At 42.4% G+C, this 22,286-nt stretch overlaps 1 protein-coding gene across 2 annotated transcripts in view; it reads right to left on the reverse strand.

Annotated features, from left to right (window-relative positions):
* The window catches only part of EEFSEC (eukaryotic elongation factor, selenocysteine-tRNA specific), a 270,247-nt gene that overhangs the window by 199,866 nt on the left and 48,095 nt on the right, over positions 1 to 22,286 (reverse strand). The gene's annotated exons all lie outside the window — the stretch shown is intronic.

Below are 22,286 nucleotides of genomic sequence, written 5' to 3' on the forward strand. Positions count from 1 at the left end.
TGGGACCAGGATAGCACTAGGGAGATGGTATTACTCTGTGCCAAAGTACACTGCCTGAATGAGTCTGCTAGGCCACAGAGGGAGGCAAAGGCTGAGCAGAGAAATCTAGCACAGAACATCAACTCCTCTGCTCAGGCCTCAGCACAGCCTCCTCTCGTGGTCTCTTCCAAGGTCCATCTCCCCACTGCACTGTGGGCTTCCTGACGGCAGGCACTGGATTTTACGTACAGAGCACAGTGTTCCCTGTGCTTTCAAAGTTATGAGGGCATGCCTAACTGAAGGAGGACATGGGAAAGAGAATTCTCATGCTCCTTAGCAGGAAGTCTACAGATAATGTCTAACGCCTAACAAAAAGTAGCACAATAAACATATTGTAAAGATTATATAAAAACAATAAGCTAAGAGTTGCAAATGGTTGCCTTTGGGGCAGGGGAGGCTCTGTTTTTCCTCACTTGCTTGTCCAGCTTCTTTACTAGCCCATCGGCTCTGGGAGGGCTGAGTCCCTGGTCCTGACACACGCAGTACACATTCAGTAAGTGCCAAAACAATGAACAAGCAAACCAACAGCCAGTCCACAATCACTCCTTCAAACCCCAAACCCAAGCCTCCAGAAACATCCCAAAGGAATGCCTGAATGAACACATCTAAAGTAAGAATTAAACACAAATCAAGACAGTTGAACAGCTTGAGTAGTCCACTCTAAGACATGGACCCTGCGCTTGGCCCAGAAAGCTAGCCGCATCTGTTTGCTTAAAGCAACTAAAACAAAACTTGTTTTAAGTTACAGCTGGTGTCTGGCCACTCTATCAAGCACTTAAGATATAGAGCTGATTATTTTTCTGGCAACAACGAAGAAAGAAAGGCTGAAAGTACGGTGTCCTGTTACCAGCTGTTTCCGGAGTAGTTCTTACAGTCTATGTCTGTGTTGGGGCCAGAGCCAACTGAAGAGGCCTATACATGAAGCTTGTGGTTTGTCTCTTTTTTCTTTCATTTTTCCCCTTATTCACTTCACTCACTTGAATCACAAAGAGTACAACTCTTTGGAGAGCACCTCTGTGTACTTTCACTGCTATTTAAAAAGCCTATTTAAGGAGACATGAAAAACCAAGAAAAGAAACATGTATCCACTGTGGTCTCTTGGTCTTTACCCATTTACTTGGATCTAGATTCCAACACACACTCTCCACTGACCTGCTGTGTGGCCTTGAGCAAACCCGTTAACCCCCTGAGCCTGTTTCCTCTTCTATAAAGCTAGGATGATGAAATGTACCTGAGGGAGTTGTGCAGCCAAGTGGAAAAATGTTTGCATAGTTACAGGCACAAACCCTGAAATATAGAAGGTGTTCCCTAATTAATATTTGACTATTTCTCACGACTCACACCTCCCCACTCCCCAAGATGCTGAGGTTTCCCCTGAGGACTGTCCCCAGGACAATAATCACAGCAAGTATGGAAAAGAAGACCATAGCCAAGACAAGTTATGTACATGGGCAGTGGGGGACCAAGGGGAGCTGGTGCTATGCCCCAGGTGCTCATGTATTTCTTTAATTCAAACATGTCAAATTAATTCGAACGTGTTCAGGCAGTCCCTGGGGAAGGTGGCAGGCCCAGAGGGTCTAGGCCTAGGGGCCTGAGAGCCAGACCAATGGCCAAGGTGCATGTGTACACATTAAAGGGTCAAGGATCCTTAAGCCCTTCTGCTGAGAGGGTGAGGGAGGCAGGATCCTCTTTCCTGTCTTTGGTTCTGCTGTGGTAGCCTAGGGTAGATAGACTGGACACCACTACTACCCAACCCCACTTACCCTGGGATGTCCTGGGATGTCCACCAGTGAGCACATGGTAGACCCTTGGGTGACACTGAACCAGGGCTTTATGGCAGCGCCCTGCAGGCTAGGTGTCCCTCCCCACCACTACCACCACAGACCTTACCTCTACCCCACAGCGAGGGATGGGGATTACATTACTCTCTGTCCTATCTTGCCCTGTTGCTGTAAGGATCAGCAAGTACACACAGAAAGCCCTTAGAATGGTGACTGGCACAAAGCAAAAGCTATCAGCTGTCATCACTAGCATCTATAGAGGTGGGACTAAGGGTAACTTTTATTTTCTTCTTTCTATGTTATTTTCCAAAATTGGGATAAGAAAATTTACTTCATGATAAATATAAATACTAATTAAAAAAGTTATTATCTACTATAATACTAACATATGAATACTTTGGCTACATATGTATGTGTCCAGCCCAGGCAGCCAGAGTCTCCATCTACGAGGTCAGGTATCTGAAAAGTTTTCAGGATCACTGCCAAAGCCAGGGAACAAAGACTGCCCCTGCCTGCACCCCTTTCCAAAGTATTCGGACCTACCCATAGTCCACTGCCCTCAAGCAGTCACAACTATGGGGACCACATAGGGCTCTGTCCCGAGAGTGCTCTAGTCAGCAACTGACCAATGTCCTGTGACCTCTGTGAGCTGGGCCAATAGGGCTCCCCTGAGGCTCTTGCAAGCAATTCACTGGCAAACAGGGCCAGTGAGCTAGGCACTGAGGCTAAGGGTATGACAGAGACCCCATGTATGGACAGCCATCAGAGGCCAGTACAGGCATGAGTGGGCTAGTCGAGGGGCAGAGGGGAAGGTGGGTGGGCAGGTACCCTGGCTGAGGCAGGTGGACGGCCTAGCAGGGACATCACTGTGGCTGTCTGGTATGGACAATCACCCGCTCCAAATTGGGCTTAGCATGCCCAGCCCAGGAACAGCTCTGCTGCTCCCAACAAATCCTTTTACTAGAGCTACCTTGAGCTAGTTTCTGCTTCCTACAACCAATCAGCCTAAACTGCAGCTCCAGATCTTCAGACTGGTTAATGGACATGAAGCCACCCCAGTGAAAACTGAGCTTGGTGACTGGCCAAGCTTTGATGTTCCTCCATCCCACAACTGGCCCGAGTCTCAGACTTGTTTATTTTTCCTGTATAACTTTTGCAGTGTTTCAACTAAATGGGACAGTTTTTATCAACAGTTTCCCAAGCAAGAAAAATAGCAGAATACTTGGTTTGAAATGAAGAATGGTAGATCTGCTGGGCTGCGTGATGTATGAGAAATGTTCCTCCTCTGAGAGATTTGGAAACCCATGCAGGAGCTATGCATCCCCTGTTGTTATGGAGACCTAGCACTCCACTGGTACAGGGTCTCTCTTTTCCTTCAGGATCGCCTCTCTCCTCTTCTCAGTCCCTAACGTTTAGGCAGTAGGAACTCTAGTCCCAGCTCCGGGATAGGTGTAGGACCTAGAGCTAGCCACTCAGTCTCTCCTGTGCTTTTTGCTGGAACTCCTAGGAAAGACATCTCTTTCTGTGAGCGGGACAAAGTTGGCAGAAAGAAAGCAGAATGAATGGCAGCTCTGAAATCTCACAGGAACAACGTGGCCTAGGAAATAAGCCAGCATGAGGGAAGTAACCTGGAAAATGGGGCAGTGTCCTGACAACATAATTTGAGGCCCTGGATCCAGCTGTGTTTAAAGCTAGTTCTCACAAACTTCCTGGTTGTAAGAATCACTCTGGGTGGATTTTTGTCCTTTACAACCACAGATTATAGACTAATACAGTGTATTAGCCCATGCTTTCACAATGCAGCTCAACTCAAGCATCATTATTTTAATAACTGTATAGCATGTTCCATGCTAGCGAACTGACTACTCACATGCATCATCTGATCAATCAACGCTGTCCAAGGTGCACTATGACTACCCTTACTTCACAGACAGGGTCCTATGAAGTAGTTAACTTTTGTCATCACCGTCAAACTCATCATCATTTTATCCAAAGTCACACAGATACTAGGGAGTAGAGCCAGGATCCAAACCCAAGTCCTCTGAATTCAAACCCATGTTCCTTCCCCCAGGGAAGGCCATGCTGCCTCTGTGTGCTCAGTCTCGTCCTAAGTGCAGACAGAGACACGAAAGGACTTCACCCTCTAACATCTGAGTGCTTGTAATCACCTTCAAATAAGACATATGTCCATGAACCAATTAGGGTTGCTGAAAGCCATAACAGAATTGAGATTCCAAATGTATGATCCAGGTACTGTTAACATGGCAGAAAGGCGAGGAGGTGAAGGGACTACACTTCAGGGCTGGATGTTGGTGTATAATCTCACCAACATTATTACAAATACAGTAATGAAACACTACATCTTCTTACTTAATTCCTCACTAGCCACCTCAACTTTCCCACATTCATCTTCAACAAAGGTTTCTAATATTATATGATTTTGCTGTTACCTCCTCCTCCCCAGGAAAAGCATTCCCTGGTATCAGTCCACACAGATCACATCCATTAGTGCCACCCACCACCTTCTTCAAAGAGCCTTCCTTATAGTTTTCAGGTGGCACAGAGCAAGATAATTTCCAGTTTCCCTCCTGGAAATGAAGAAAGCCCAGGTAATTCTTTAATTCTATCGTCTATCTTGAATATTCTAGTGTTAACTGATGGCCTCTGGGCCTGTACTAGGTCATTTTCTATTGAATACATATCTTAACTGGTGGCTGCAAATGGTTACTCAATGATTTCTGCTTCATTGATTGAGACAAAAATTTCAATTTAGCCATCTCATTTTATATAACTGAGAAAACTGAGTTTTTTCGATCTCATATCATATTTTCTAACCAAGTTACATTAAATTAGTATGTGTCACTGAATGATTTTTCTTAGATCAAAAATATTTCTTATCAAATTATAATATAAAATTAAAGATATGTTCCAGAAATGAAAAGTCAGCAAGGACTTCAAAAGGACTTAAAGGAAAGTCCCATAGCACAATGGTTCTCAAATGTTCATCATTCCTGGGCCACCATTACAAAACTAGGTGAAAGAACAGAATAGTGAATGTGGCACAGCCCTGGCCTCGCTGCTGCCAGCTGTAAGCAGTGTGCTACATTTGTGTGTGCATTCCTGTATGTTCTCCTTCTCTTTCCATATATATATATGTATATATATGAATATATATAATGCTGATATGTAAAAAGGATTCCCAAACCATTTTAAAGCAGGTTACAGACACAATGACACTTGAGCCCTTACCATCAGTATTCTAAGAATTAGGACATTCTCCTACCTAAGAAATTTAACACTGACTTATACCATAATATTACTTAATCTATTGCCTATACTCAAATTTCCCCCAGTTGTCCCCATTATATCTGTTGGAGGTGTTCTTTATATCTTCCAGATTTGGTGTCTTTGGTTTCCTTTAATCTAGAAGTATCACCTACCCTTTACTCAGCTGAGGTTGGGGCAGGGGGTTAGTTCTTTCGTGACTTTGACATTCTTGGAGAGTCTTGCCTAGTTTATTACTTACTTAATATTTTTCTTTAAATTGACTTTTTAAAAGTAGTAAAACTATGAAACCAAAAATAAAGCAAAGACTTCCATAAAAAGTACAGATTTGATGTACTAGGTATTTGACTTTTTTCTAATGTACATTAAAATAAGTATGTGACTTTAAAACTTAATGTGCCTGTCTGCTGGTTCTTCCTCACATGGCCCTGCGCTCCCCGTTAGACGTGACCTTAGCCCTGCCAGGTCCTACCCAGCCTCGCCTGACTTCCCCACCAGCAGGGAGCTCAGCACTCCCAAGGGCCCTGGCACTGTGTGGGGCAGCTCCTGGGATACAGAGCCCCTTCTTCCTCCGGATGGTTCAGGATCTACCTGCCTGTAACCTCTAACATGCCTTGAATGGCACTGGGCCAGGTGTCTGAAGTGTCACATTCTTCATGTACAGATGAGAAAACTGGTTCACAGAGATTAAGCAGCTTGCCCACACACTCCAAATCAGCTAGACTGCATTTTCTACTATGACAACTGCATGCCAAGCACTTTCCTCCTGTCATAGCTAAGGCTCCCCAGATCCTTCACCTGGTATCACCAACCAGGGGTATCACCAACCCCATGTTCCAGGTGAGGAGCCTAAGATCGGGAACACAAGTGGTTAAGTAACGCAGCAGCTGCCACAACCCTGGTCTCAAACCTAGCGTGCTTGTTCTCCCTTCCACTCATCCTAGCCAAGGCTTCCCTTGGGAGAAATACCACCCACTAGGCAATGCAGAAGATGTGGTGGGCAGCCAATCCCCACTCAGGGTCAAAAAGAATTTGTCAGATTTGCTATTAAAACATGAGACCTTCGCTGGGTGCAGTGGCTCACGCCTGTAATCCCAGCACTTTGGGAGCCCAAGGCGGGTGGATCATGAGGTCAGGATATCAAGACCATCCTGGCCAACATGGTGAAGCCCTATCTCTTACTAAAAATACAAAAATTAGCCGGATGTGGTGGCACACACCTGTAGTCCCAGCTACTCAGGAGGCTGAGGCAGGAGAATAGCTTGAACCCAAGAGACAGAGGTTGCAGTGAGCTGAGATCGCGCCACTGCACTCCAGCCTGGCAACAGAGCAAGTCTCTGTCTAAAAAAAAGAAAAACCAAAAAAACAAAACAAAACATGAGACCAAGGATGCAAGCTGGGCTACAGACGTGTGCTAGCGGAGGACTGCTGCTCCCTGGGGTGTGGTTGTCATGCTCCCAGGAAGGCAGAGCCCTGGAAGGAGCTGGCTGATATGGCAGCGCCAGCCAGCCCATCACTGCCTGGGGAGGCTGGTGGTCAGCTTGAATTCCCAACACTCCTCCTATTTATTCTTGCTTCATTTCATCATGTTGGCTTTGGCTCACTGTCCAAGCCCATAGAGACTATATGAATTCTGACTCTGCTATCTCAAAGAGGTTAGAAACTATACCTCCAAGCATGCTTTTACTCTTCTTGAAAGCCATTTTTAAAAACATTCAACAGAAGGCCAAAGCAAAAGCCCTGTTTCTAAACCAGATCTTCCCCATGTTGACATAGGGCTTTTAACCAGTGTTCTTAGGATGTGAGCTTTAAATCCTTCTCCTTGGTGGCCCTCACTCCATTACTTTATACACTCAATATCAGAAAGAGGCACCAGCAGCTCTCCTGAGGTAAAGATCAAGAGCAGGGCTCTGAGTCCAACAAGAGCCCTCTGGGGCCCTTCCAGCCCAGAGCACTTCTGTGAACCAGAGTCCCGGAGGCTCACAGGCCAGCAGAAGCATGGCGGCTGGTTTCTAAGAAGCAACATGAAGTTTACTCTTGTACTGAAGGCAGTGGCAGGAACCTTTGATGAAGGAAGGGTCAGCCCCTGTCTAGATATGAGCTGGGGCAGCTCCCCAGGCTCCCAGGGGCAACTGCAGCCTCCAGGAATCATAGACATTTGCAAACTCCCATTCCACGCCAACATTCTCTGAGTGTTAAGAAGTATATGTATTCTTGCCAGATGCAGTGGCCTGTAATCCTAGCACTTTGGGAGGCCAAGGTGGGCAAATTGCCTGAGCTCAGGAGCTCGAGACCACCCTGGGCAACATGGTGAAACCTCGTCTTTACCAAAAATACAAAAATTAGCTGGGTGTGGTGGCACATACCTGTAGTCTCAGCTACTTGGGAGGCTGAGGCATAAGAATCACTTGAACGCTGGAGCGGTGGCTCACACCTGTAATCCTAGCACTTTGGGAGACTGAGGCAGGTGGATCACGAGGTCAGGAGATCGAAACCATCCTGGCTAACACAGTGAAACACTGTCGCTAGTAAAAATACAAAAAACTAGCTGGGTGTGGTGGCATGCGCCTGTAGTCCCAGCTACTCGGGAAGCTGAGGGAGGAGAATCACCTGAACCTGGGAGGCAGAGGTTGCAGTGAGCCAAGATAGCTCCACTGCATTTCAGCCTAGTGACAGAGAGAGACTCTCATCTTAAAAAAAAAAAAAAATCGGGAGAGAGATCCAAGATGGCTGATCACTAGCAGCTCGGGATTGTAGCTCCCAGAGAAAGCGCACAGAACGAGAGGACGCCACACTTTCAGACAAATTTTTGTTACCCAAGGACCGGAAGATTCCCAGTGGAGGAGCCCCATGGGTCGCCAGGGCGACTCCTGTGGCCAGCGTGGCGGTTTTGCCGGTGCCCCAGTGCAGCGGTTCTTGGTGCAGAGTAAACGAGACTGGGTCCCCTTTTGGTCGATGTTTGGACTTCCGGGAAGGCAGAGTCACCCATTTACCTGATTGAAGAAGGGACTCAAGAGGGAAGCCAGACTGGAGATTCCCGGGCAGAAAAGCACCACAAATCTTAATGCCGCTGTTTTGGCCGGCGTAGTGGGTTGCTCAGATTTTGGCGCTGGGAATCAACAAGTTGGACATCCACTCAGAGACCTAATTTGAAAGTAGGCAATTACAAAGATGACAGGTGGATGAACTCACAATGATGGGAAGAAACCAGCATAAAAAGGCTGAGAATACCCAAGATCAGAATGCCTCTCCTTCTACAGGGGATCACAGTTCCTCATCAACAAGAGAACAAGGCCTGATGGAGAGTGAGTGCGTTTCATTAACAGATTTAGGCTTCAGAAAGTGGATAATAAGGAACTTTAGTGAACTAAAAGAATATCTTCTAGCCCAATGTAAAGAAACTAAGAACCTTGAAAAAAGGTTTGACGAAATGCTAATGAGAATAGACAACTTAGAGAGGAATGTAAGTGAATTAATGGAACTGAAGAACACAATACGAGAACTTCACAAAGTATGCACAAGTTTTAACAGTCGAATTGATCAAGCAGAAGAAAGGATATCAGAGGTTGAAGACCAACTTAATGAAATGAAATGAGAAGACAAGATTAGAGAACAAAGAGTAAAAAGGAATGAGCAAAGTCTCCAAGAATATATGGGACTATGTGAAAAGACCTAATTTACGATTGATAGGTATACCTGAATGTCATGAAGAGAATGAATCCAAGCTGGAAAATATTCTTCAGGATATTATTCAGGAAAACTTTCCTAATCTAGTAAGGCAGGACAATACTCAACTCCAGCTAATCCAGAGAACACCACAAAGATATTCCTCAAGTAGAGCAACTCCAAGACACATAATCGCTAGATTCACTAGGGTTGAAATAAAGGAGAAAATTCTAAGGGCAGCTAGAGAGAAACGTCACATTACCCATAAAGAGAAGCCTATCAGACTCACAGCAGACCTCTCAACCAGAAACCCTACAAACTAGAAGAGAGTGGGGGTCAATATTCAATATCCTCAAAGAAAAGTATTTTCAACCCAGAATCTCATATCCTGCCAAAGTAAGCTTCATAAGCGAAGGAAAAATAAAAATTTTCACAAATAAGCAAGCACTCAGAGATTTCATCACCACCAGGCCTGCTTTACAAGAGCTTCTGAAAGAAGCACTACAAACAGAAAGGAACAACCAGTATCAGTCATCCCAAAAACTTACCAAAACGTAAAGAGTATCTCTATAATGAAGAATCTACATCAACTAATGGGCAAAATAGCCAGCTAGTATTAAATGACAATATTGAACTCACAAGTATTAATATTAATTCTAAATTTAAATGGATTAAATGCCCCAATCAAAGACACAGACAGGTAAATTGAATAAAAAGTCAAAACCCATCCAGTAGCTGTACCCAGATCTATTTCACAAGCAACGACATACAAAGTCTCAAAACAAAGGGATGGAGGAAGATTCACCAATTAAATGGAGAGCAAAAAAACAAAAAACAAAAAAACAGGAGTTGTAATTTTTGTCTCTCACAAAATAGACTTTAATAGTAAAAAAGACTAAAAGAAAAAAGAAGGACATTACATAATGGTAAAAGGATCAATGCAACAACAGGAGTTAATGATTATAAATATATATGCACCTAATACAGGAGCACCCAGATACATAAGACAAGTTCTTAATGACTTAGAAAGAGACCTGGACTCCCGCACAATAATAGCAGGAGATTTTGACACCACATTGTTAATATTTGACGGATCAACAACATAAAAAATTAATAGGGACATCTATGATTTGAACTTAGACCTGGAATAAGTAAACTTAGTGATTATTTATAGAATTCTCCACCCCAGGTCCACAGAACATACATTTTTCTCAGTATCATATTACACCTATTTTGAAAGTGACTATATAATTGGAAGTAAATCACTCTTCAGCATTTGCATAGCATTTCACAGACTTAAATGAAATATTGGTTGGCTGTTTGTTTGTTATTTTCTTCCCTTATTCCTTCCTGTCTCCGTTGTTAAGCATAATTATAGGCATAAAAGAGGTTTTTAATACCTATTTTTAGATTGCATTCCAGCCCAGGCAATAGAGCAAGAATCCTGTTCTCTCTCTCCCTTTTTCTTTCTCTTTCTTTCTCTCATTTAAAAAAAAAAAAAAAAAAAAAATCACATGAACCCAGGCGGCAGAGGTTGCAGTGAGCCAAGATCACACCACTGCACTCTAGCTTGAGCGACAGAGCAAGACTCTTGTCTCCAAAAAAAAAAGTATATGTATTTCTCCTTTTGGTCAGTGTAAATTTTTACATGTTGTATTATCAAGTAATAGAATGTTATTTCTGGATACCTCACATTAATAACAGCCTTCCCAGAGGCTGGCAGAGTGACTCATACCTGTAGTCCCAGCCACTCAGGTTGGGAGGATCCCTTGAACCCAGGATTTCCAGGCTTCAAGGAGCTGTGATCATGCCACTGCACTCCAGCCTGGACAACAGAGCTAGACCCTGTCTCTAAAATAATAAAATAATAATAATAATAATAACCTTCCTACATTTCTGTAGAGGTGAGAGGAGGTTAACACACAACAACTAAGGGCAATGGCACCCATATTTTAAGCATATACTATACCTTGGGCTAAGGCAGCTCTCTATGATCTCTCGTCCTCCCAATCACTCTACAAAACGGATACTATTAACCCTGTTTTGCAAATGACAACACAGAGACTTAAGGGTGTGCCACTGTCTAGGCTTAAACAGCCAATAAGCGACAGAGGATGTCTGACCACCAAGCTCTGGCTTTCCCACTACTCCTTTCAAGGCCATTTGGCAGTTGGTGAAGTCAGTCTAACAGATTGGCAGAACACTTTGATTTCTGCTGCCTAGAAAGCAGACAGAAATGGGCAAGAAAGAATGCCAGTGATGCACAGCTGGCCTGATGCCTAAGCCTCTGAACGCTGACAGCAGCAAGGAGCCCTTCTCCAGAAAACAAAAGGTCAGCAATCAGCATTTTCTATACCAAAATTCCCACCAAACACAAGAATGCCCAGTGTCATGACACATGTGAATCAAGGCTTCTTCACTCCAGAGGAAATATGTAGGAATCAGCTGAATCTGAGGGTGACTTTCTCCAAAAAATTCAGATATGTCATTGGAAAGCTAGAAGAAACTTTAACATTGCTGATTCTGGGGTCTGCTCTGTGTCACAGCTCTCCCAGGCATTCTACCTACCAGTAACCTTCCCAATCATCCTTAAGGTTGGGGTTTACAATTTTTCACTGTCCAAAGAGGAAACCAAGGTCCTAGATGTGAAGGGTGGAGCCATGGGTCATGCCCAGATTTACCTAGCTCTAAATTCAGTTATCTTTCTGCCACCAGAGATCTGGAGTTACATACACATATTCCCCTATTCCCCTGGACACCTCCACACCGACTTCCTGCAGAAGCCTCAAATCAGCATGCCTCTCTGCCAACTACCAACCTCAGTTTGAGCCACTATGACTTCTCCAGGAGAACAAGCCAAGTCATTTCTTGGACCTTCTTCTGTTTGTCCCCCAGTTCTGCCATTCTCTCTGCTAAATAATGACAGTCTCTCCTGCCATTCTATGGCTATAGCCCCAAAGCCCAGACTTCTGCATTTCTCCCCTGGGCTTCTTTTTTTCTTTAACAATGGATTTCCTGCCTCCAGTCTTACCCATTCTGAACCACCATCCATAAAAGTATACAACCTGCTTTCTAAAGCAAAGAAAAGTGCTCCTGTTTACAAGCTTTCAGTGGTTCCCCAATGCCTAGAGCAAAGTTTCCCAAAGTGAAAGATGTTTTTGGTGGCACACAGATCAGGCATTATATTGTAAAAAAAGTATTAACATTTTGGTTCTCTGTCCATCTCTTTGATTGAATGATGAGAAAATCTCAATTGGAGGTGTAACCTACTTTAACCTCTCTAAAATGCCCAAATCTCCCTTTATAACAAAAGCAAATGATAGCTCAAGTTCATAGCCTATAGCTAGAATTTGACAACTGTTTGGTTTTCAGTGTGTGTGTGTGTGTGCGCGCGCATGTATATATGTGTGCTTGTGTATATATGTGTGTTTGTTCTACTTTTGGAAAGGCTATTGGTTTTCTACTTGCCTCAGTGATGCAAAATTTCCTTGTGATTATTTACGATTTAAAAATTGGATTATAAAAATATATTGTCAGAATATATATGGCATTGAGCCTTAAGAGAGATTTGAAGATGGTTCTAAAATGACTGTAGTTTGAGTAAGACTGGCCACTAGCCTTACCTAGCACCCAGAGCAGTTCTCTCAGAAGCTGGCCCATACCCTCCAAGTTCCCCACATCTCTTCACTGTCTTCCCCTCCTAAACTCCACCTCTACTCAGACACACAAACCCACCATTTCCTGAATTAGCCATGGTCTTTCAAAACTTCATGCCTCTGCAGGTGCTGTCTACCTTGCCTAAACCAGGTCTCCAAGAAAAGTTTGAACTAGTACAAATATCATACCTCACTCTTTAAGATTTGCAATACACAGAAGTGTACTAAAGATGAAAGGCTCTGAGAAGTTCTTTAAGGGGTGGGAGCAATTGCTGAACTGAGTTTAATCAGCACCTCTCAACTAACGGGTTCTCTTCTTTCCCCACATTAACACACCATGGAACATGTTCTACAAAGTATGCTTTGGGAAACACTGGCCTAGAATGTTGTACTTTCCCCCACCTGATCAAATTCTACTCTGAACTTATCCTTCAAGAACTCACCCATTTCTTTGAGAAGTCTTTCCTGCCTCCCCACATAGATTCAGTTGTTCTCTCTCATCTATGCTCCTATAAGACTGTGAAGTCCAAATGTATGGTTTAACTCATGGGAATTCAAAGGTAAGCATTCAGTGAGAAGCAGGGCAGGGTACTTTTCCCCATAACTCCGTTTAATAAGCTGATGTGCCAAAGTGATCCCTGAATTGTCGCAGTTCTCACAAGCCCCTCCCAATGTGACCATCTCACTGGGTAAGTTGTGATTCTAATGTCTGAAAGATAGATTTTTCATACAACATAGCTCCTAAACATACACCAACTGCTTCAGCTAGGCTCCACCACAGACATAGCAATCCACCCACTGCCAGAGGAAACACTGGCCCCATGTGGAGCTCACTGGGGAGCAAGGCATTCATCTTCAACACAGCCTCTTTCCAAGGAATTTTCAAGGTCAATTCAGGCAACAGATTGCCTTGGGCACTAACACTATACCTGAACATTCTTCAGGTTGAAGGTGTGACTCCCTCCAGCACTCACTAGATTGAGTTTGTCTACAGTTTCAAGTCTCTGTCCCACTAGACTATGAGCCCCATAAAAGCAGAACAATTTAGTCATTTTTCCTGAGCCTAACTTACAGTCATCATCCAATATCTATGACATCATGGACAGAGGGAAGGGAGAAAAGGAAGTTTAGGTCAATAGAAGTCAAGTAACTTTGGTATCTATTAGAGTGAAATCTGCAACAAAAAACTCTTAGTGTGCTAACAGGACCAAAGAGGCTTCCTGTCCAACCATCCGCCACTTAGAGGTGGAGACCAGCCTGTGCTGGAAACTTGAGGCAGCCCCACACTATGTGGGCTTCTCCATTTGAAATCACTTCCTTATTTGGATTGGGCCAAAATCCAACTTCCTGTAGTTTCCATATTGGTACTGATTCAGACTCTTGGGACAGAAAATTTTCCAAGAATGGAGACAAGAAATCTGTCATTTACCAAAAGAGAAAAAGAACCGGGCAGGTAGGCAACCTTCCCAGGTGATTCTGATGCTACCAACAGCCCAGCACCCCTGTCAGAACCAAAATCTGGGGGTGCCACAGACAATAAACCCTGAAGTCAGACCAGAAGTTTATTTGGCAGCCAGATGAATGTCGAAACTCTCTCTCTACCATCTTTCAGAAATACTAAGGGGTCCATGGTTATTAACAGAGATCTTCTCATCTAGAATTTTACTGAGCTGTCTACCCATTATCAGTCCTCGATTAGTAAACTCCAAATAGAAATTCTGAACAGCAAAGAAGAAAAGCTTTGTCAGATAGCACCCTGTGTTCCTGCTTTGAATGCCAACATGGAACAAAAACATTAAGTCAAAAGAAAGGTCCAGTTTATGTTATCCTTATCTTGCTTAAGAGTGTGTGTGTGTGTGTGTGTGTGTGTGTGTGTGTAAGCAATGTGTCTGCGGGAGGGGGAAGGCTGAAGGATACCATGAGATTTTAACCCAATTTTGCAGATCCCAAAATTGGATCCTCACCTTAGTGACCCAAGAGTCCAAGCCTCCCTGGCAATTTATAATCGAGTAGGGTTAAAAAAACAAAGTGGCTCCTCTTCATAGTTCACAGTTAACATAACCTCCCAGGGGAGCCACAAGACAGGCAACACACTTCAGAGACCTGCTCCCACGGAGCCAAGGGAAACTGAAGCCAGACAACTGAAAGCAAGGAGTGAGAGAGACGGAGGGAAGAAAATGGAGGGAAGGGGGAGGGACAGAGAGAGTTGGAGAGAGGAGTAGAGAAGAGAAATAGAGCGAGAGAGAGAGAGGGGCAGGAAGGGAGGGCCAGCCATCTTTAAATACTGTTTTATAAGACTATTACTCAGATAGAGCTAGGTTAGATGGTTCAGAATTAAGTAAGAAGCCCTGAATTACAGCAACAGAAGTACTCTTCTTCATTCTGATATCCAAAGATGCAATTTTCTTGAACTAGAGCTCTTAAGGGGCCCCTTCATCTGCAGGCAGAAGTGCTGCACAGGCCAGTCTGGGTCTGGAGAGCCAAGCATATATTTGGTGCAGATTCCTGGCTGTCCATCCACTGCTCCTCCTATAACCGCAGCTGCTCCCTTCTACAGCTGGGCTTATTCTGTCTCTGGGCCAGCTGTGAGAAGTCTGCAGCAGAAGTAAAGTCCCCACCCAGCTCTGCACCATCTGTGTCTCAGTGTCCTCATCTGTTAGAGAGGAGACCACCTACCTTATAGGTCACTATAAGGATTGAAATAATACGTTGAGCAACCAATGTTAATAAGCAAACACTAAAGGTGATTATTATATCTACTTTCTCTCATATCAAAAGGTTTTCACCTCTTCACATAGATTCATGGTCACTAAGGGAAACTACTGCCAGCAGCCATGTTTTATACAGCTGTTTATATGTCCTACTCTCATCATCTTTCCTTCAGGTAGGTCCAGTTTTCAAAACAGATTTGTGTTCTGTGCTCACGCAGACAGAAGTGACTGGCTTGCTCCAAGCCAAGTTAATCCCACAGCAGAGATGGAACCTTTCCCAGTACTCTTTCCTCTAATGCCTGGATTCAAGTTCAAAACGTGCCTGATAAAGACAAGGATAATTTGGGGAGGTTAATGATTGGTCAAATGCCTCCAAGCAAGCCAAGCACAAGGAGGAGCTCCTGCCTCATGTCTCCTCCTGGAGGCCTAGGGGAATTCTGTCACAGGGTTGTTTACAAATATTACCAGATTTTGCTGAGGGCCAATGGATCTAAGCTCCCTGGACAGTTTCCTCCCAGAAAGGTGTTCACACAAGCGAACAGGCTAGTCTGGGTCTGGAGAGCTCATACAATCCCGTTCCACACACCACCATCATTCAAGTTCCACGTTCCTTAGAAGAACATAGGATATAAAATTAAATACCAGCATGATTTGTGGACTGCATTTATCCCCTATATCTTAGCGGAGATTCTGAAATCAACATTACATTGCATTGTGAAATACTTAAAAAGTCATTATTTTAATTTGAAAAAGGAGGACACAGACATGTTCCAAATGGGTTGCTGCACTTGGGACACCCCACTCCCAAAATGCTGTACTGTCAATAATTCTTTACAAGAATAGTTTTTTAAAGGCTTATAATTGTGATGCACTAAAGAATTCCTTAGCAGGCCAGGGCCTCCCAAAGTTATCTAGCCCATCTCTCAGTTCCAGGAAAGCCCTCCCTTTCAGACAACTATCCCAGTCATGCAAAGCAAGCCAGATCTGTGGGATGAGGATTCAAGATAAATTAGGTCAAAGAATAAGCCTCTGGAAAAGCAAGAGTTTTCATAAAAATAGAAGCCTATGCTCAACCTGCTCAGGCATTAGTAAATGTGGGAGAGGCTGAAGGCAACTTAATGGTCTAAAAAAATGTTTACACAGGGCGAAGGATTCTTACAGACAAACATTGCCTGAGATCAGCAGACCATCTGCTGGGGTCTGGAGACCCTATTATTAGGCAGATTTCACTATGATGCCATTAACTGTGGGAGGGAACACATCCTCACCCTCATGGCCCAGGGACTCCTCCCCAAGGGCACCCCCCCAGCAGGAGTCCAGCCCTGCTCTTCCCCTCACTAGGTTCAGCTTGGAACCCTTTTTCCCCTCCCTCCATCTCTGCACTGCTCAGAGGCACTTAAAAGGGGGCTTCTGTGCCTGTCTCCCAGTAGACTGGGCAGGGGTCTTGCCAGACACATCTGAGTCCCTGAGCTCTGCACAAGGCCTACCTGGCCCAGAGGAGGGGTCCAATAATGTTCAGGTGACCAGATGAGTGAGCACACAAATGAACAAATCAATAAATGATTAAACAAGGGGACAACTGAATGAAGGAAGGGTGCCTATCCCTCATTTTAATTAATTTTAACTAGTTTCTTCAACTAACACTTTTTAAGCACCAAGCTTATATCAAGTCACACAGAATTAGTAAACAGTGAATCCAATCTGCCTTATAACCTACAACTTTACAACTTCAAGTTGAACAACTCTTCTAGGGAAGCCTGTCATGCAGCAGACAAAAGAACCTAATGGGGAAGTACAACAACTGGGCTCCTTTCTTTTCCATTATCATCCAGGTAAATAAGTCTTTTATAATCAAGTTTTGATCCATTCTGTCAATTGATCAGGCAAAAATGGCTGAGTGGGTCCCACTGAAGCACCAACTCAGGCGGGTCTCACTGAAGTACCAACTGCTCAGCACATTTACCATGCCCTGGGGAAGGTGGCACCCCAGGAGGGAGCCGACACACATCCTACTGCTGTCCTGGCACTGTGCAAACTGGCTTTGAAGGTGGAGATGCTCCCAGGGAAGGAGTGGCTGGGAGCAGAGTATTTGTTAACAACAGATATTGATTCTCAAGAGCAACTCTAGGGAGGCCACCTGAACACAGAGTAGTTAGACACTGTGATCAACAGCAAAACTCTGAAAGAACCCTCCCTCAGACACAAGGAGAGGTAGGGAAATATCCAATCTTAGAGCAAGCTAAAACAAGCAAGGAAATTCTGCCAAAAATTAAAAAATAAATATCATAATTAAAGCAATACAAATATTAGTAACCACAGCAATAATAACAGTTAATATTTATTGAGAGTTGACTATGCAACAGGCTTTGTTTTAGGCACTTTACATACTAATTCATTAACCCTCACGACTGTCATTAAGTGCATACAATATTATTATCCTTATTTTACAGATAAGAAGCTGAGGTAAAAAGTGGGTAGTCACCAGCTCAAGATCCCAAAACAAGCAAGTGATGGAGCCAGGAGTCAAGTAGCATGGTGCTAGAATCTGTGCTCTTAATACTCCTATTGCACGACACTGTCCAGAATCTTCTATATTCCTTCCTTATAAAAGTTAACCACTGTTTACAAAGGACTTGTTCCTTGGGAATACATCACTCAATATTAGAATATGGAAGTCACTGAGAAAATACGACTCACTTCACAGAACTGCTTTGCAGCCCACTTAGAGAACTATCTCTCTAATACAACACTCCTACAAATAACACTGGTGTTTCATTTACATTTGGTAACCATGTTTCCTGCTAAAAATTCCTGGGATTATTGATGTATTCCAAAACCTGGTTTCCTATCTAATGGAGTGCCAAGCTTGACATTCAACTGGCCAAGTATAACAGTGACTCAATTATTAAATCAATAAGATAGGTGGTATCAATTAACAGATTATCCTGGAAACTTCTGTTACAGCTTCATCCTTTAAGCTCACATTCACTCCAAAATGTAGATATCCTCATGTTGCATGATACAAAAAGGTAGATACTGCCTGGGAAAAGTCCACCAGCTTTGAAGACTAGCAGACCTGGCTCCAGCCTTGTTTCTGCCCCTACTCATGTCACCTGCAGCAGATGATTTACTTCCTACAGGCCTCTGTCTCCTCAGTGCTCTTGACTCACACCTAACACATGCAGGGGATCTAGTCCAGTGCCTGCACACAAGGGAGGTGGCTGATCGTGCTTGCTGACCTTTGCCTACCTTATTCCTGGACTTGTGTCCGTCCCCTTCCTATGCCATTACCAACACTCAGCATCTTCCTCTGCCCAGGTGGAAACAATGACATTACTTTAAAGAAATAGCCTATCATTATTTAAGATCATGAATTAGGACATACCTGAAGGGAAATGTGAATGGCATGGCCTTTGCCATAATATAAGCATCACTAAATGGCTAAAAATCAAATCACTTCCCCCAACAAATTCCATTAGAAAGTCAGCGATGAAACAAAGACCTTGCCATTTCTGCTGTTTCACAAATTGTCTCAAATTTCCAACAGTTGGGCAAAACCATTCATTTATACTATCTACAATCTGTACTCTATCAACTGTCTGATCCATGGGCCAAATAATCCACTCCTGGAAAGTAAAAATCTACATGAACATGTTAAAACCATGTTAAAAAACATATCGAGTGAGGCTGAGGCAAGTTTAGAGGGCAATTTATAGCTTTTTATGTTTAATATTAAAAAAATCAGTCAGTATAATTCATCACACTAACAGAATGAAGAAGAAAAACTATATAATCATTTCAGTGGATGCAGAAAAAGCACTTGACAAAATTTAACAACCACTCCTGGTAAAACACTCACCACACTAGAAACAGAAGGAATTTCTTCAACACAGTGAAGGATGTGTATGAATATTCCACAGCTAACAGCATACTTACTAGAGAAATATGAAATTATCTGTCCCCATGATCAGAACGAGGAAAGGATGTCCACTCTCACCATTTCTACTCAACATTTTATCGGAAGTTGTAGCCAGTGTAATAAATCAAGGAAAAGAACATAAAGGTTAGAAAAAGGTATAAAAAGTAGAAAGAAAGAAGTAAAACTATCTTTATTCATAGGTGACATGATTATTTATGTAGGAAATCCTACATTTATTTATATAGGAAATTCATGTAGGAAATCCTAAGGAGTCTATAAAACAACCACTAGGACTAATAAGAAAGTTTAGCAAGGTTACAACATACAAGATGAATACACATAAACTAATTATGTTAATATATTAGCAACAAACTTAAAATATCATTTCTGATAGCATCAAAATACATAAAAGACTTAGAAATAAATTTACCCAAATATGTACAAGACCTCTATACTAAAAACTTAAAAAGACATACATAAGTAAAGAGATGTGCTAAGTTTATAGATTGGAAAATACAATATTGTTAAGAGTCAGTTCTCCCTAGATTGAGCTAAAGATTCAATGCAATCCCAATCATAATCCCAGAATTCATTTTTTTTGTAGAAATTGAAAAGCTGCCTCTAAAATTTATATGGAAATAAAAAGGACCAAGAATATTCAAAGCAATATTGAAAAAGAACAAAGTTGGAGGATTTACACTACTTGACTTCGAAACTTACTATATAAAACTACTGATAAAGACAGTGTGATGTTAGTGTAAAGACAGACAAACAAATCAAAGTATAATAGAGTCCAGAAAAAGACCTACACTTAAATGGTTTACATGATTTTCAACAAAGGCAACAAAACAATCCAAAGGTCTTTTCAAGAAATGATGAACTGGAACAAATGAATAACTATATGGAAAAAAATCAACTTTGACCCCCATCTCACAACACATACAAAAATTAATTCAAGATAGATTATAGGCTTAGTGCAAACACTAATGTTATAAAGCTTTCTAGAAGGAAACAGAATGAAATGTCTTCATAACTTGATGGTAAACAAAGGTTACTTAGAACATAGAAAGAAATAACTATACAGAAAAAAGTGATAAATTAGACTTCATCAAAACTTTTGCTTATCAAAAGACACTGTTAAGAAAACAAACAGACAAGCCACAAATTGTCAGAAGGTATTCACAATACATATATCTGACAAAGGACTGATAAACAGGTTAAAGAACTCCTATAACTCAATAACAAAATAATTTTTAAAATCTAATAAAAAGTAGACAAAATATTTGAAAGCTGCTGCACAAAAGACTTACAGATAGACAATAAACACATTACAAAGCATTCAGTGTTATTAGTCATCAGGGAAATGCAAAATAAAACAACAAGTAGATACCACCCACCAGACTTTGAAAGCTGAAAACTAGAATATCAAATACTGCCAAGGATATGGAGCAACAGGAACTCTTCTTCACTGCTGGAGGAAGTATAAAATGGTACAACCACTTCAGGAAAAGCCCTGACAGTGTCTTATAAAGCTAAACATACATCTACCATATAATCCACCAATTCCACTCCTAGGAATTAATCCAAGAGAAATGAAAACACATGTCTACAAAAAGACAGTTACAAGAATGTTCATAGAAGCTTTATTCAAAAGAGCACAAAACTGGAAACAACCCAGATGTCTATCAATATGAGCAAGAATAAATAAATTGTGGAATATTCATAAAACAGATTAGCATTAAAAAGAAACAAACTACAGATATAAGCAACAACATGGATGAATCTCACAGTAAGTGAAAGAAGCTTTACACAAACAGTACATGCTGTATGATCCCACTTACATGAAGTCCTAGAACAAGAAAAACTAATCTATGGTAGAAAAAAATCCTAAGAGTGATTATCTCTAGGGGACTGGGGGCTGGGGAAGGCACATAGAGGAACTTTCTGGAGCAGTGGTTCCCAAACTTGTCTGCACATTAGCATCATCTGGGGAGCCTTGAAAAGCTCCCACAGCACAAGTCCAAAGCTTGAAGCCCAGAAACCAGGCTACTTAGATCATCTTGGGTGGGATGCAGGCACCAATCTTTATGGAAGCTTCCCAGATGATTCCGATATGCAGACAGCTTTAAGAACCATTGATCTGGGTTGACAGTAATCATCTATATTGTGGTAGAATTTGTGTTACACAGGCACAGGAGTTTGTCAAAATTCAAAGAACCACAGGACTGAGATTTGTGTGTTTTGTTGAACACACATTTTATATACAATAAAACCTCAAAAGAAAAAAGATTCTTTACAAACATAAATTTTATCTGAGGTACTTAGCAGGACACTGATATCTGCAACTTACTCTGACTTGCATCAAAAACAAAAGATAGATTTGAAGGATGGATTAAGAGAGGGATACATAGTTAGATGTATGATAAAGCAAGTATAGCAAAATATTATAATCTAGGTGGCAAGTATACAGGTGCTCATTGTAAAATTCCCTCAAATTTTCTGAACATTAGAAAATTTTAATAATACTTGTTGCGGGGGAAAGACATCACAAGACAACTAACAGAGGTAGCCAGTGTGGGCAGTGCTTTATCCTTCCTGAAGCAACTTCACACACCTTTTTTCACTGGGCCTGCTTTCCACCCTTACATATCAGGTACTTCTGTCCTATCTTATGCTTCCTCAGATGAGGGGGCTATCTGTCCTGTGTCAGGCCAGGCAGCCATCGACACACCAAGCCAGTCAAGACTAAATACAGAAGTGGGCCTCAGCTCATCCTGGGTGTTTGCCCAGGTCTCCTGCACTTGCTCCCAGTTACTGGCCCATTGCTCTTGCCTCTTGAAATCCCCTAGACCTGCCCTCTGCAGGTCAGTGATCCCTTCACACATTTCCCCACTCACTGACCCCAGCACCCACAGGATCTCTGTTGTGAGATTCTTTTTTTTCTCTTAAGCACACCCAGAACTCTGAATCAGAGACACCTCACTTCCCATCTCCCATCCCTCCACACTCCTGTACATCTACTCATCCCCTAGTACCCTGGCAGGAAAGCAAGTGTAGAACAATTAGATAGAGCATGGTGTTGCCCAAGGTATAGGACATACCCTGACAGATTTTAGGCAACATGCACTTTTTTTATTGTGGTAGTTAGGTATTTATTTTAATATGCACTGGAGGAAAATGGAATTAGTATTTTAAACTCATTATTTCAAGGCTAATATTACTTAGAAGG

This window comes from Aotus nancymaae, unplaced genomic scaffold (genome assembly GCF_030222135.1).
Source record: "Aotus nancymaae isolate 86718 unplaced genomic scaffold, 86718_ANA_hifiasm-v0.15.2.pri h1tg000046l, whole genome shotgun sequence".
In the NCBI taxonomy this organism is placed as follows: domain Eukaryota; kingdom Metazoa; phylum Chordata; class Mammalia; order Primates; family Aotidae; genus Aotus; species Aotus nancymaae.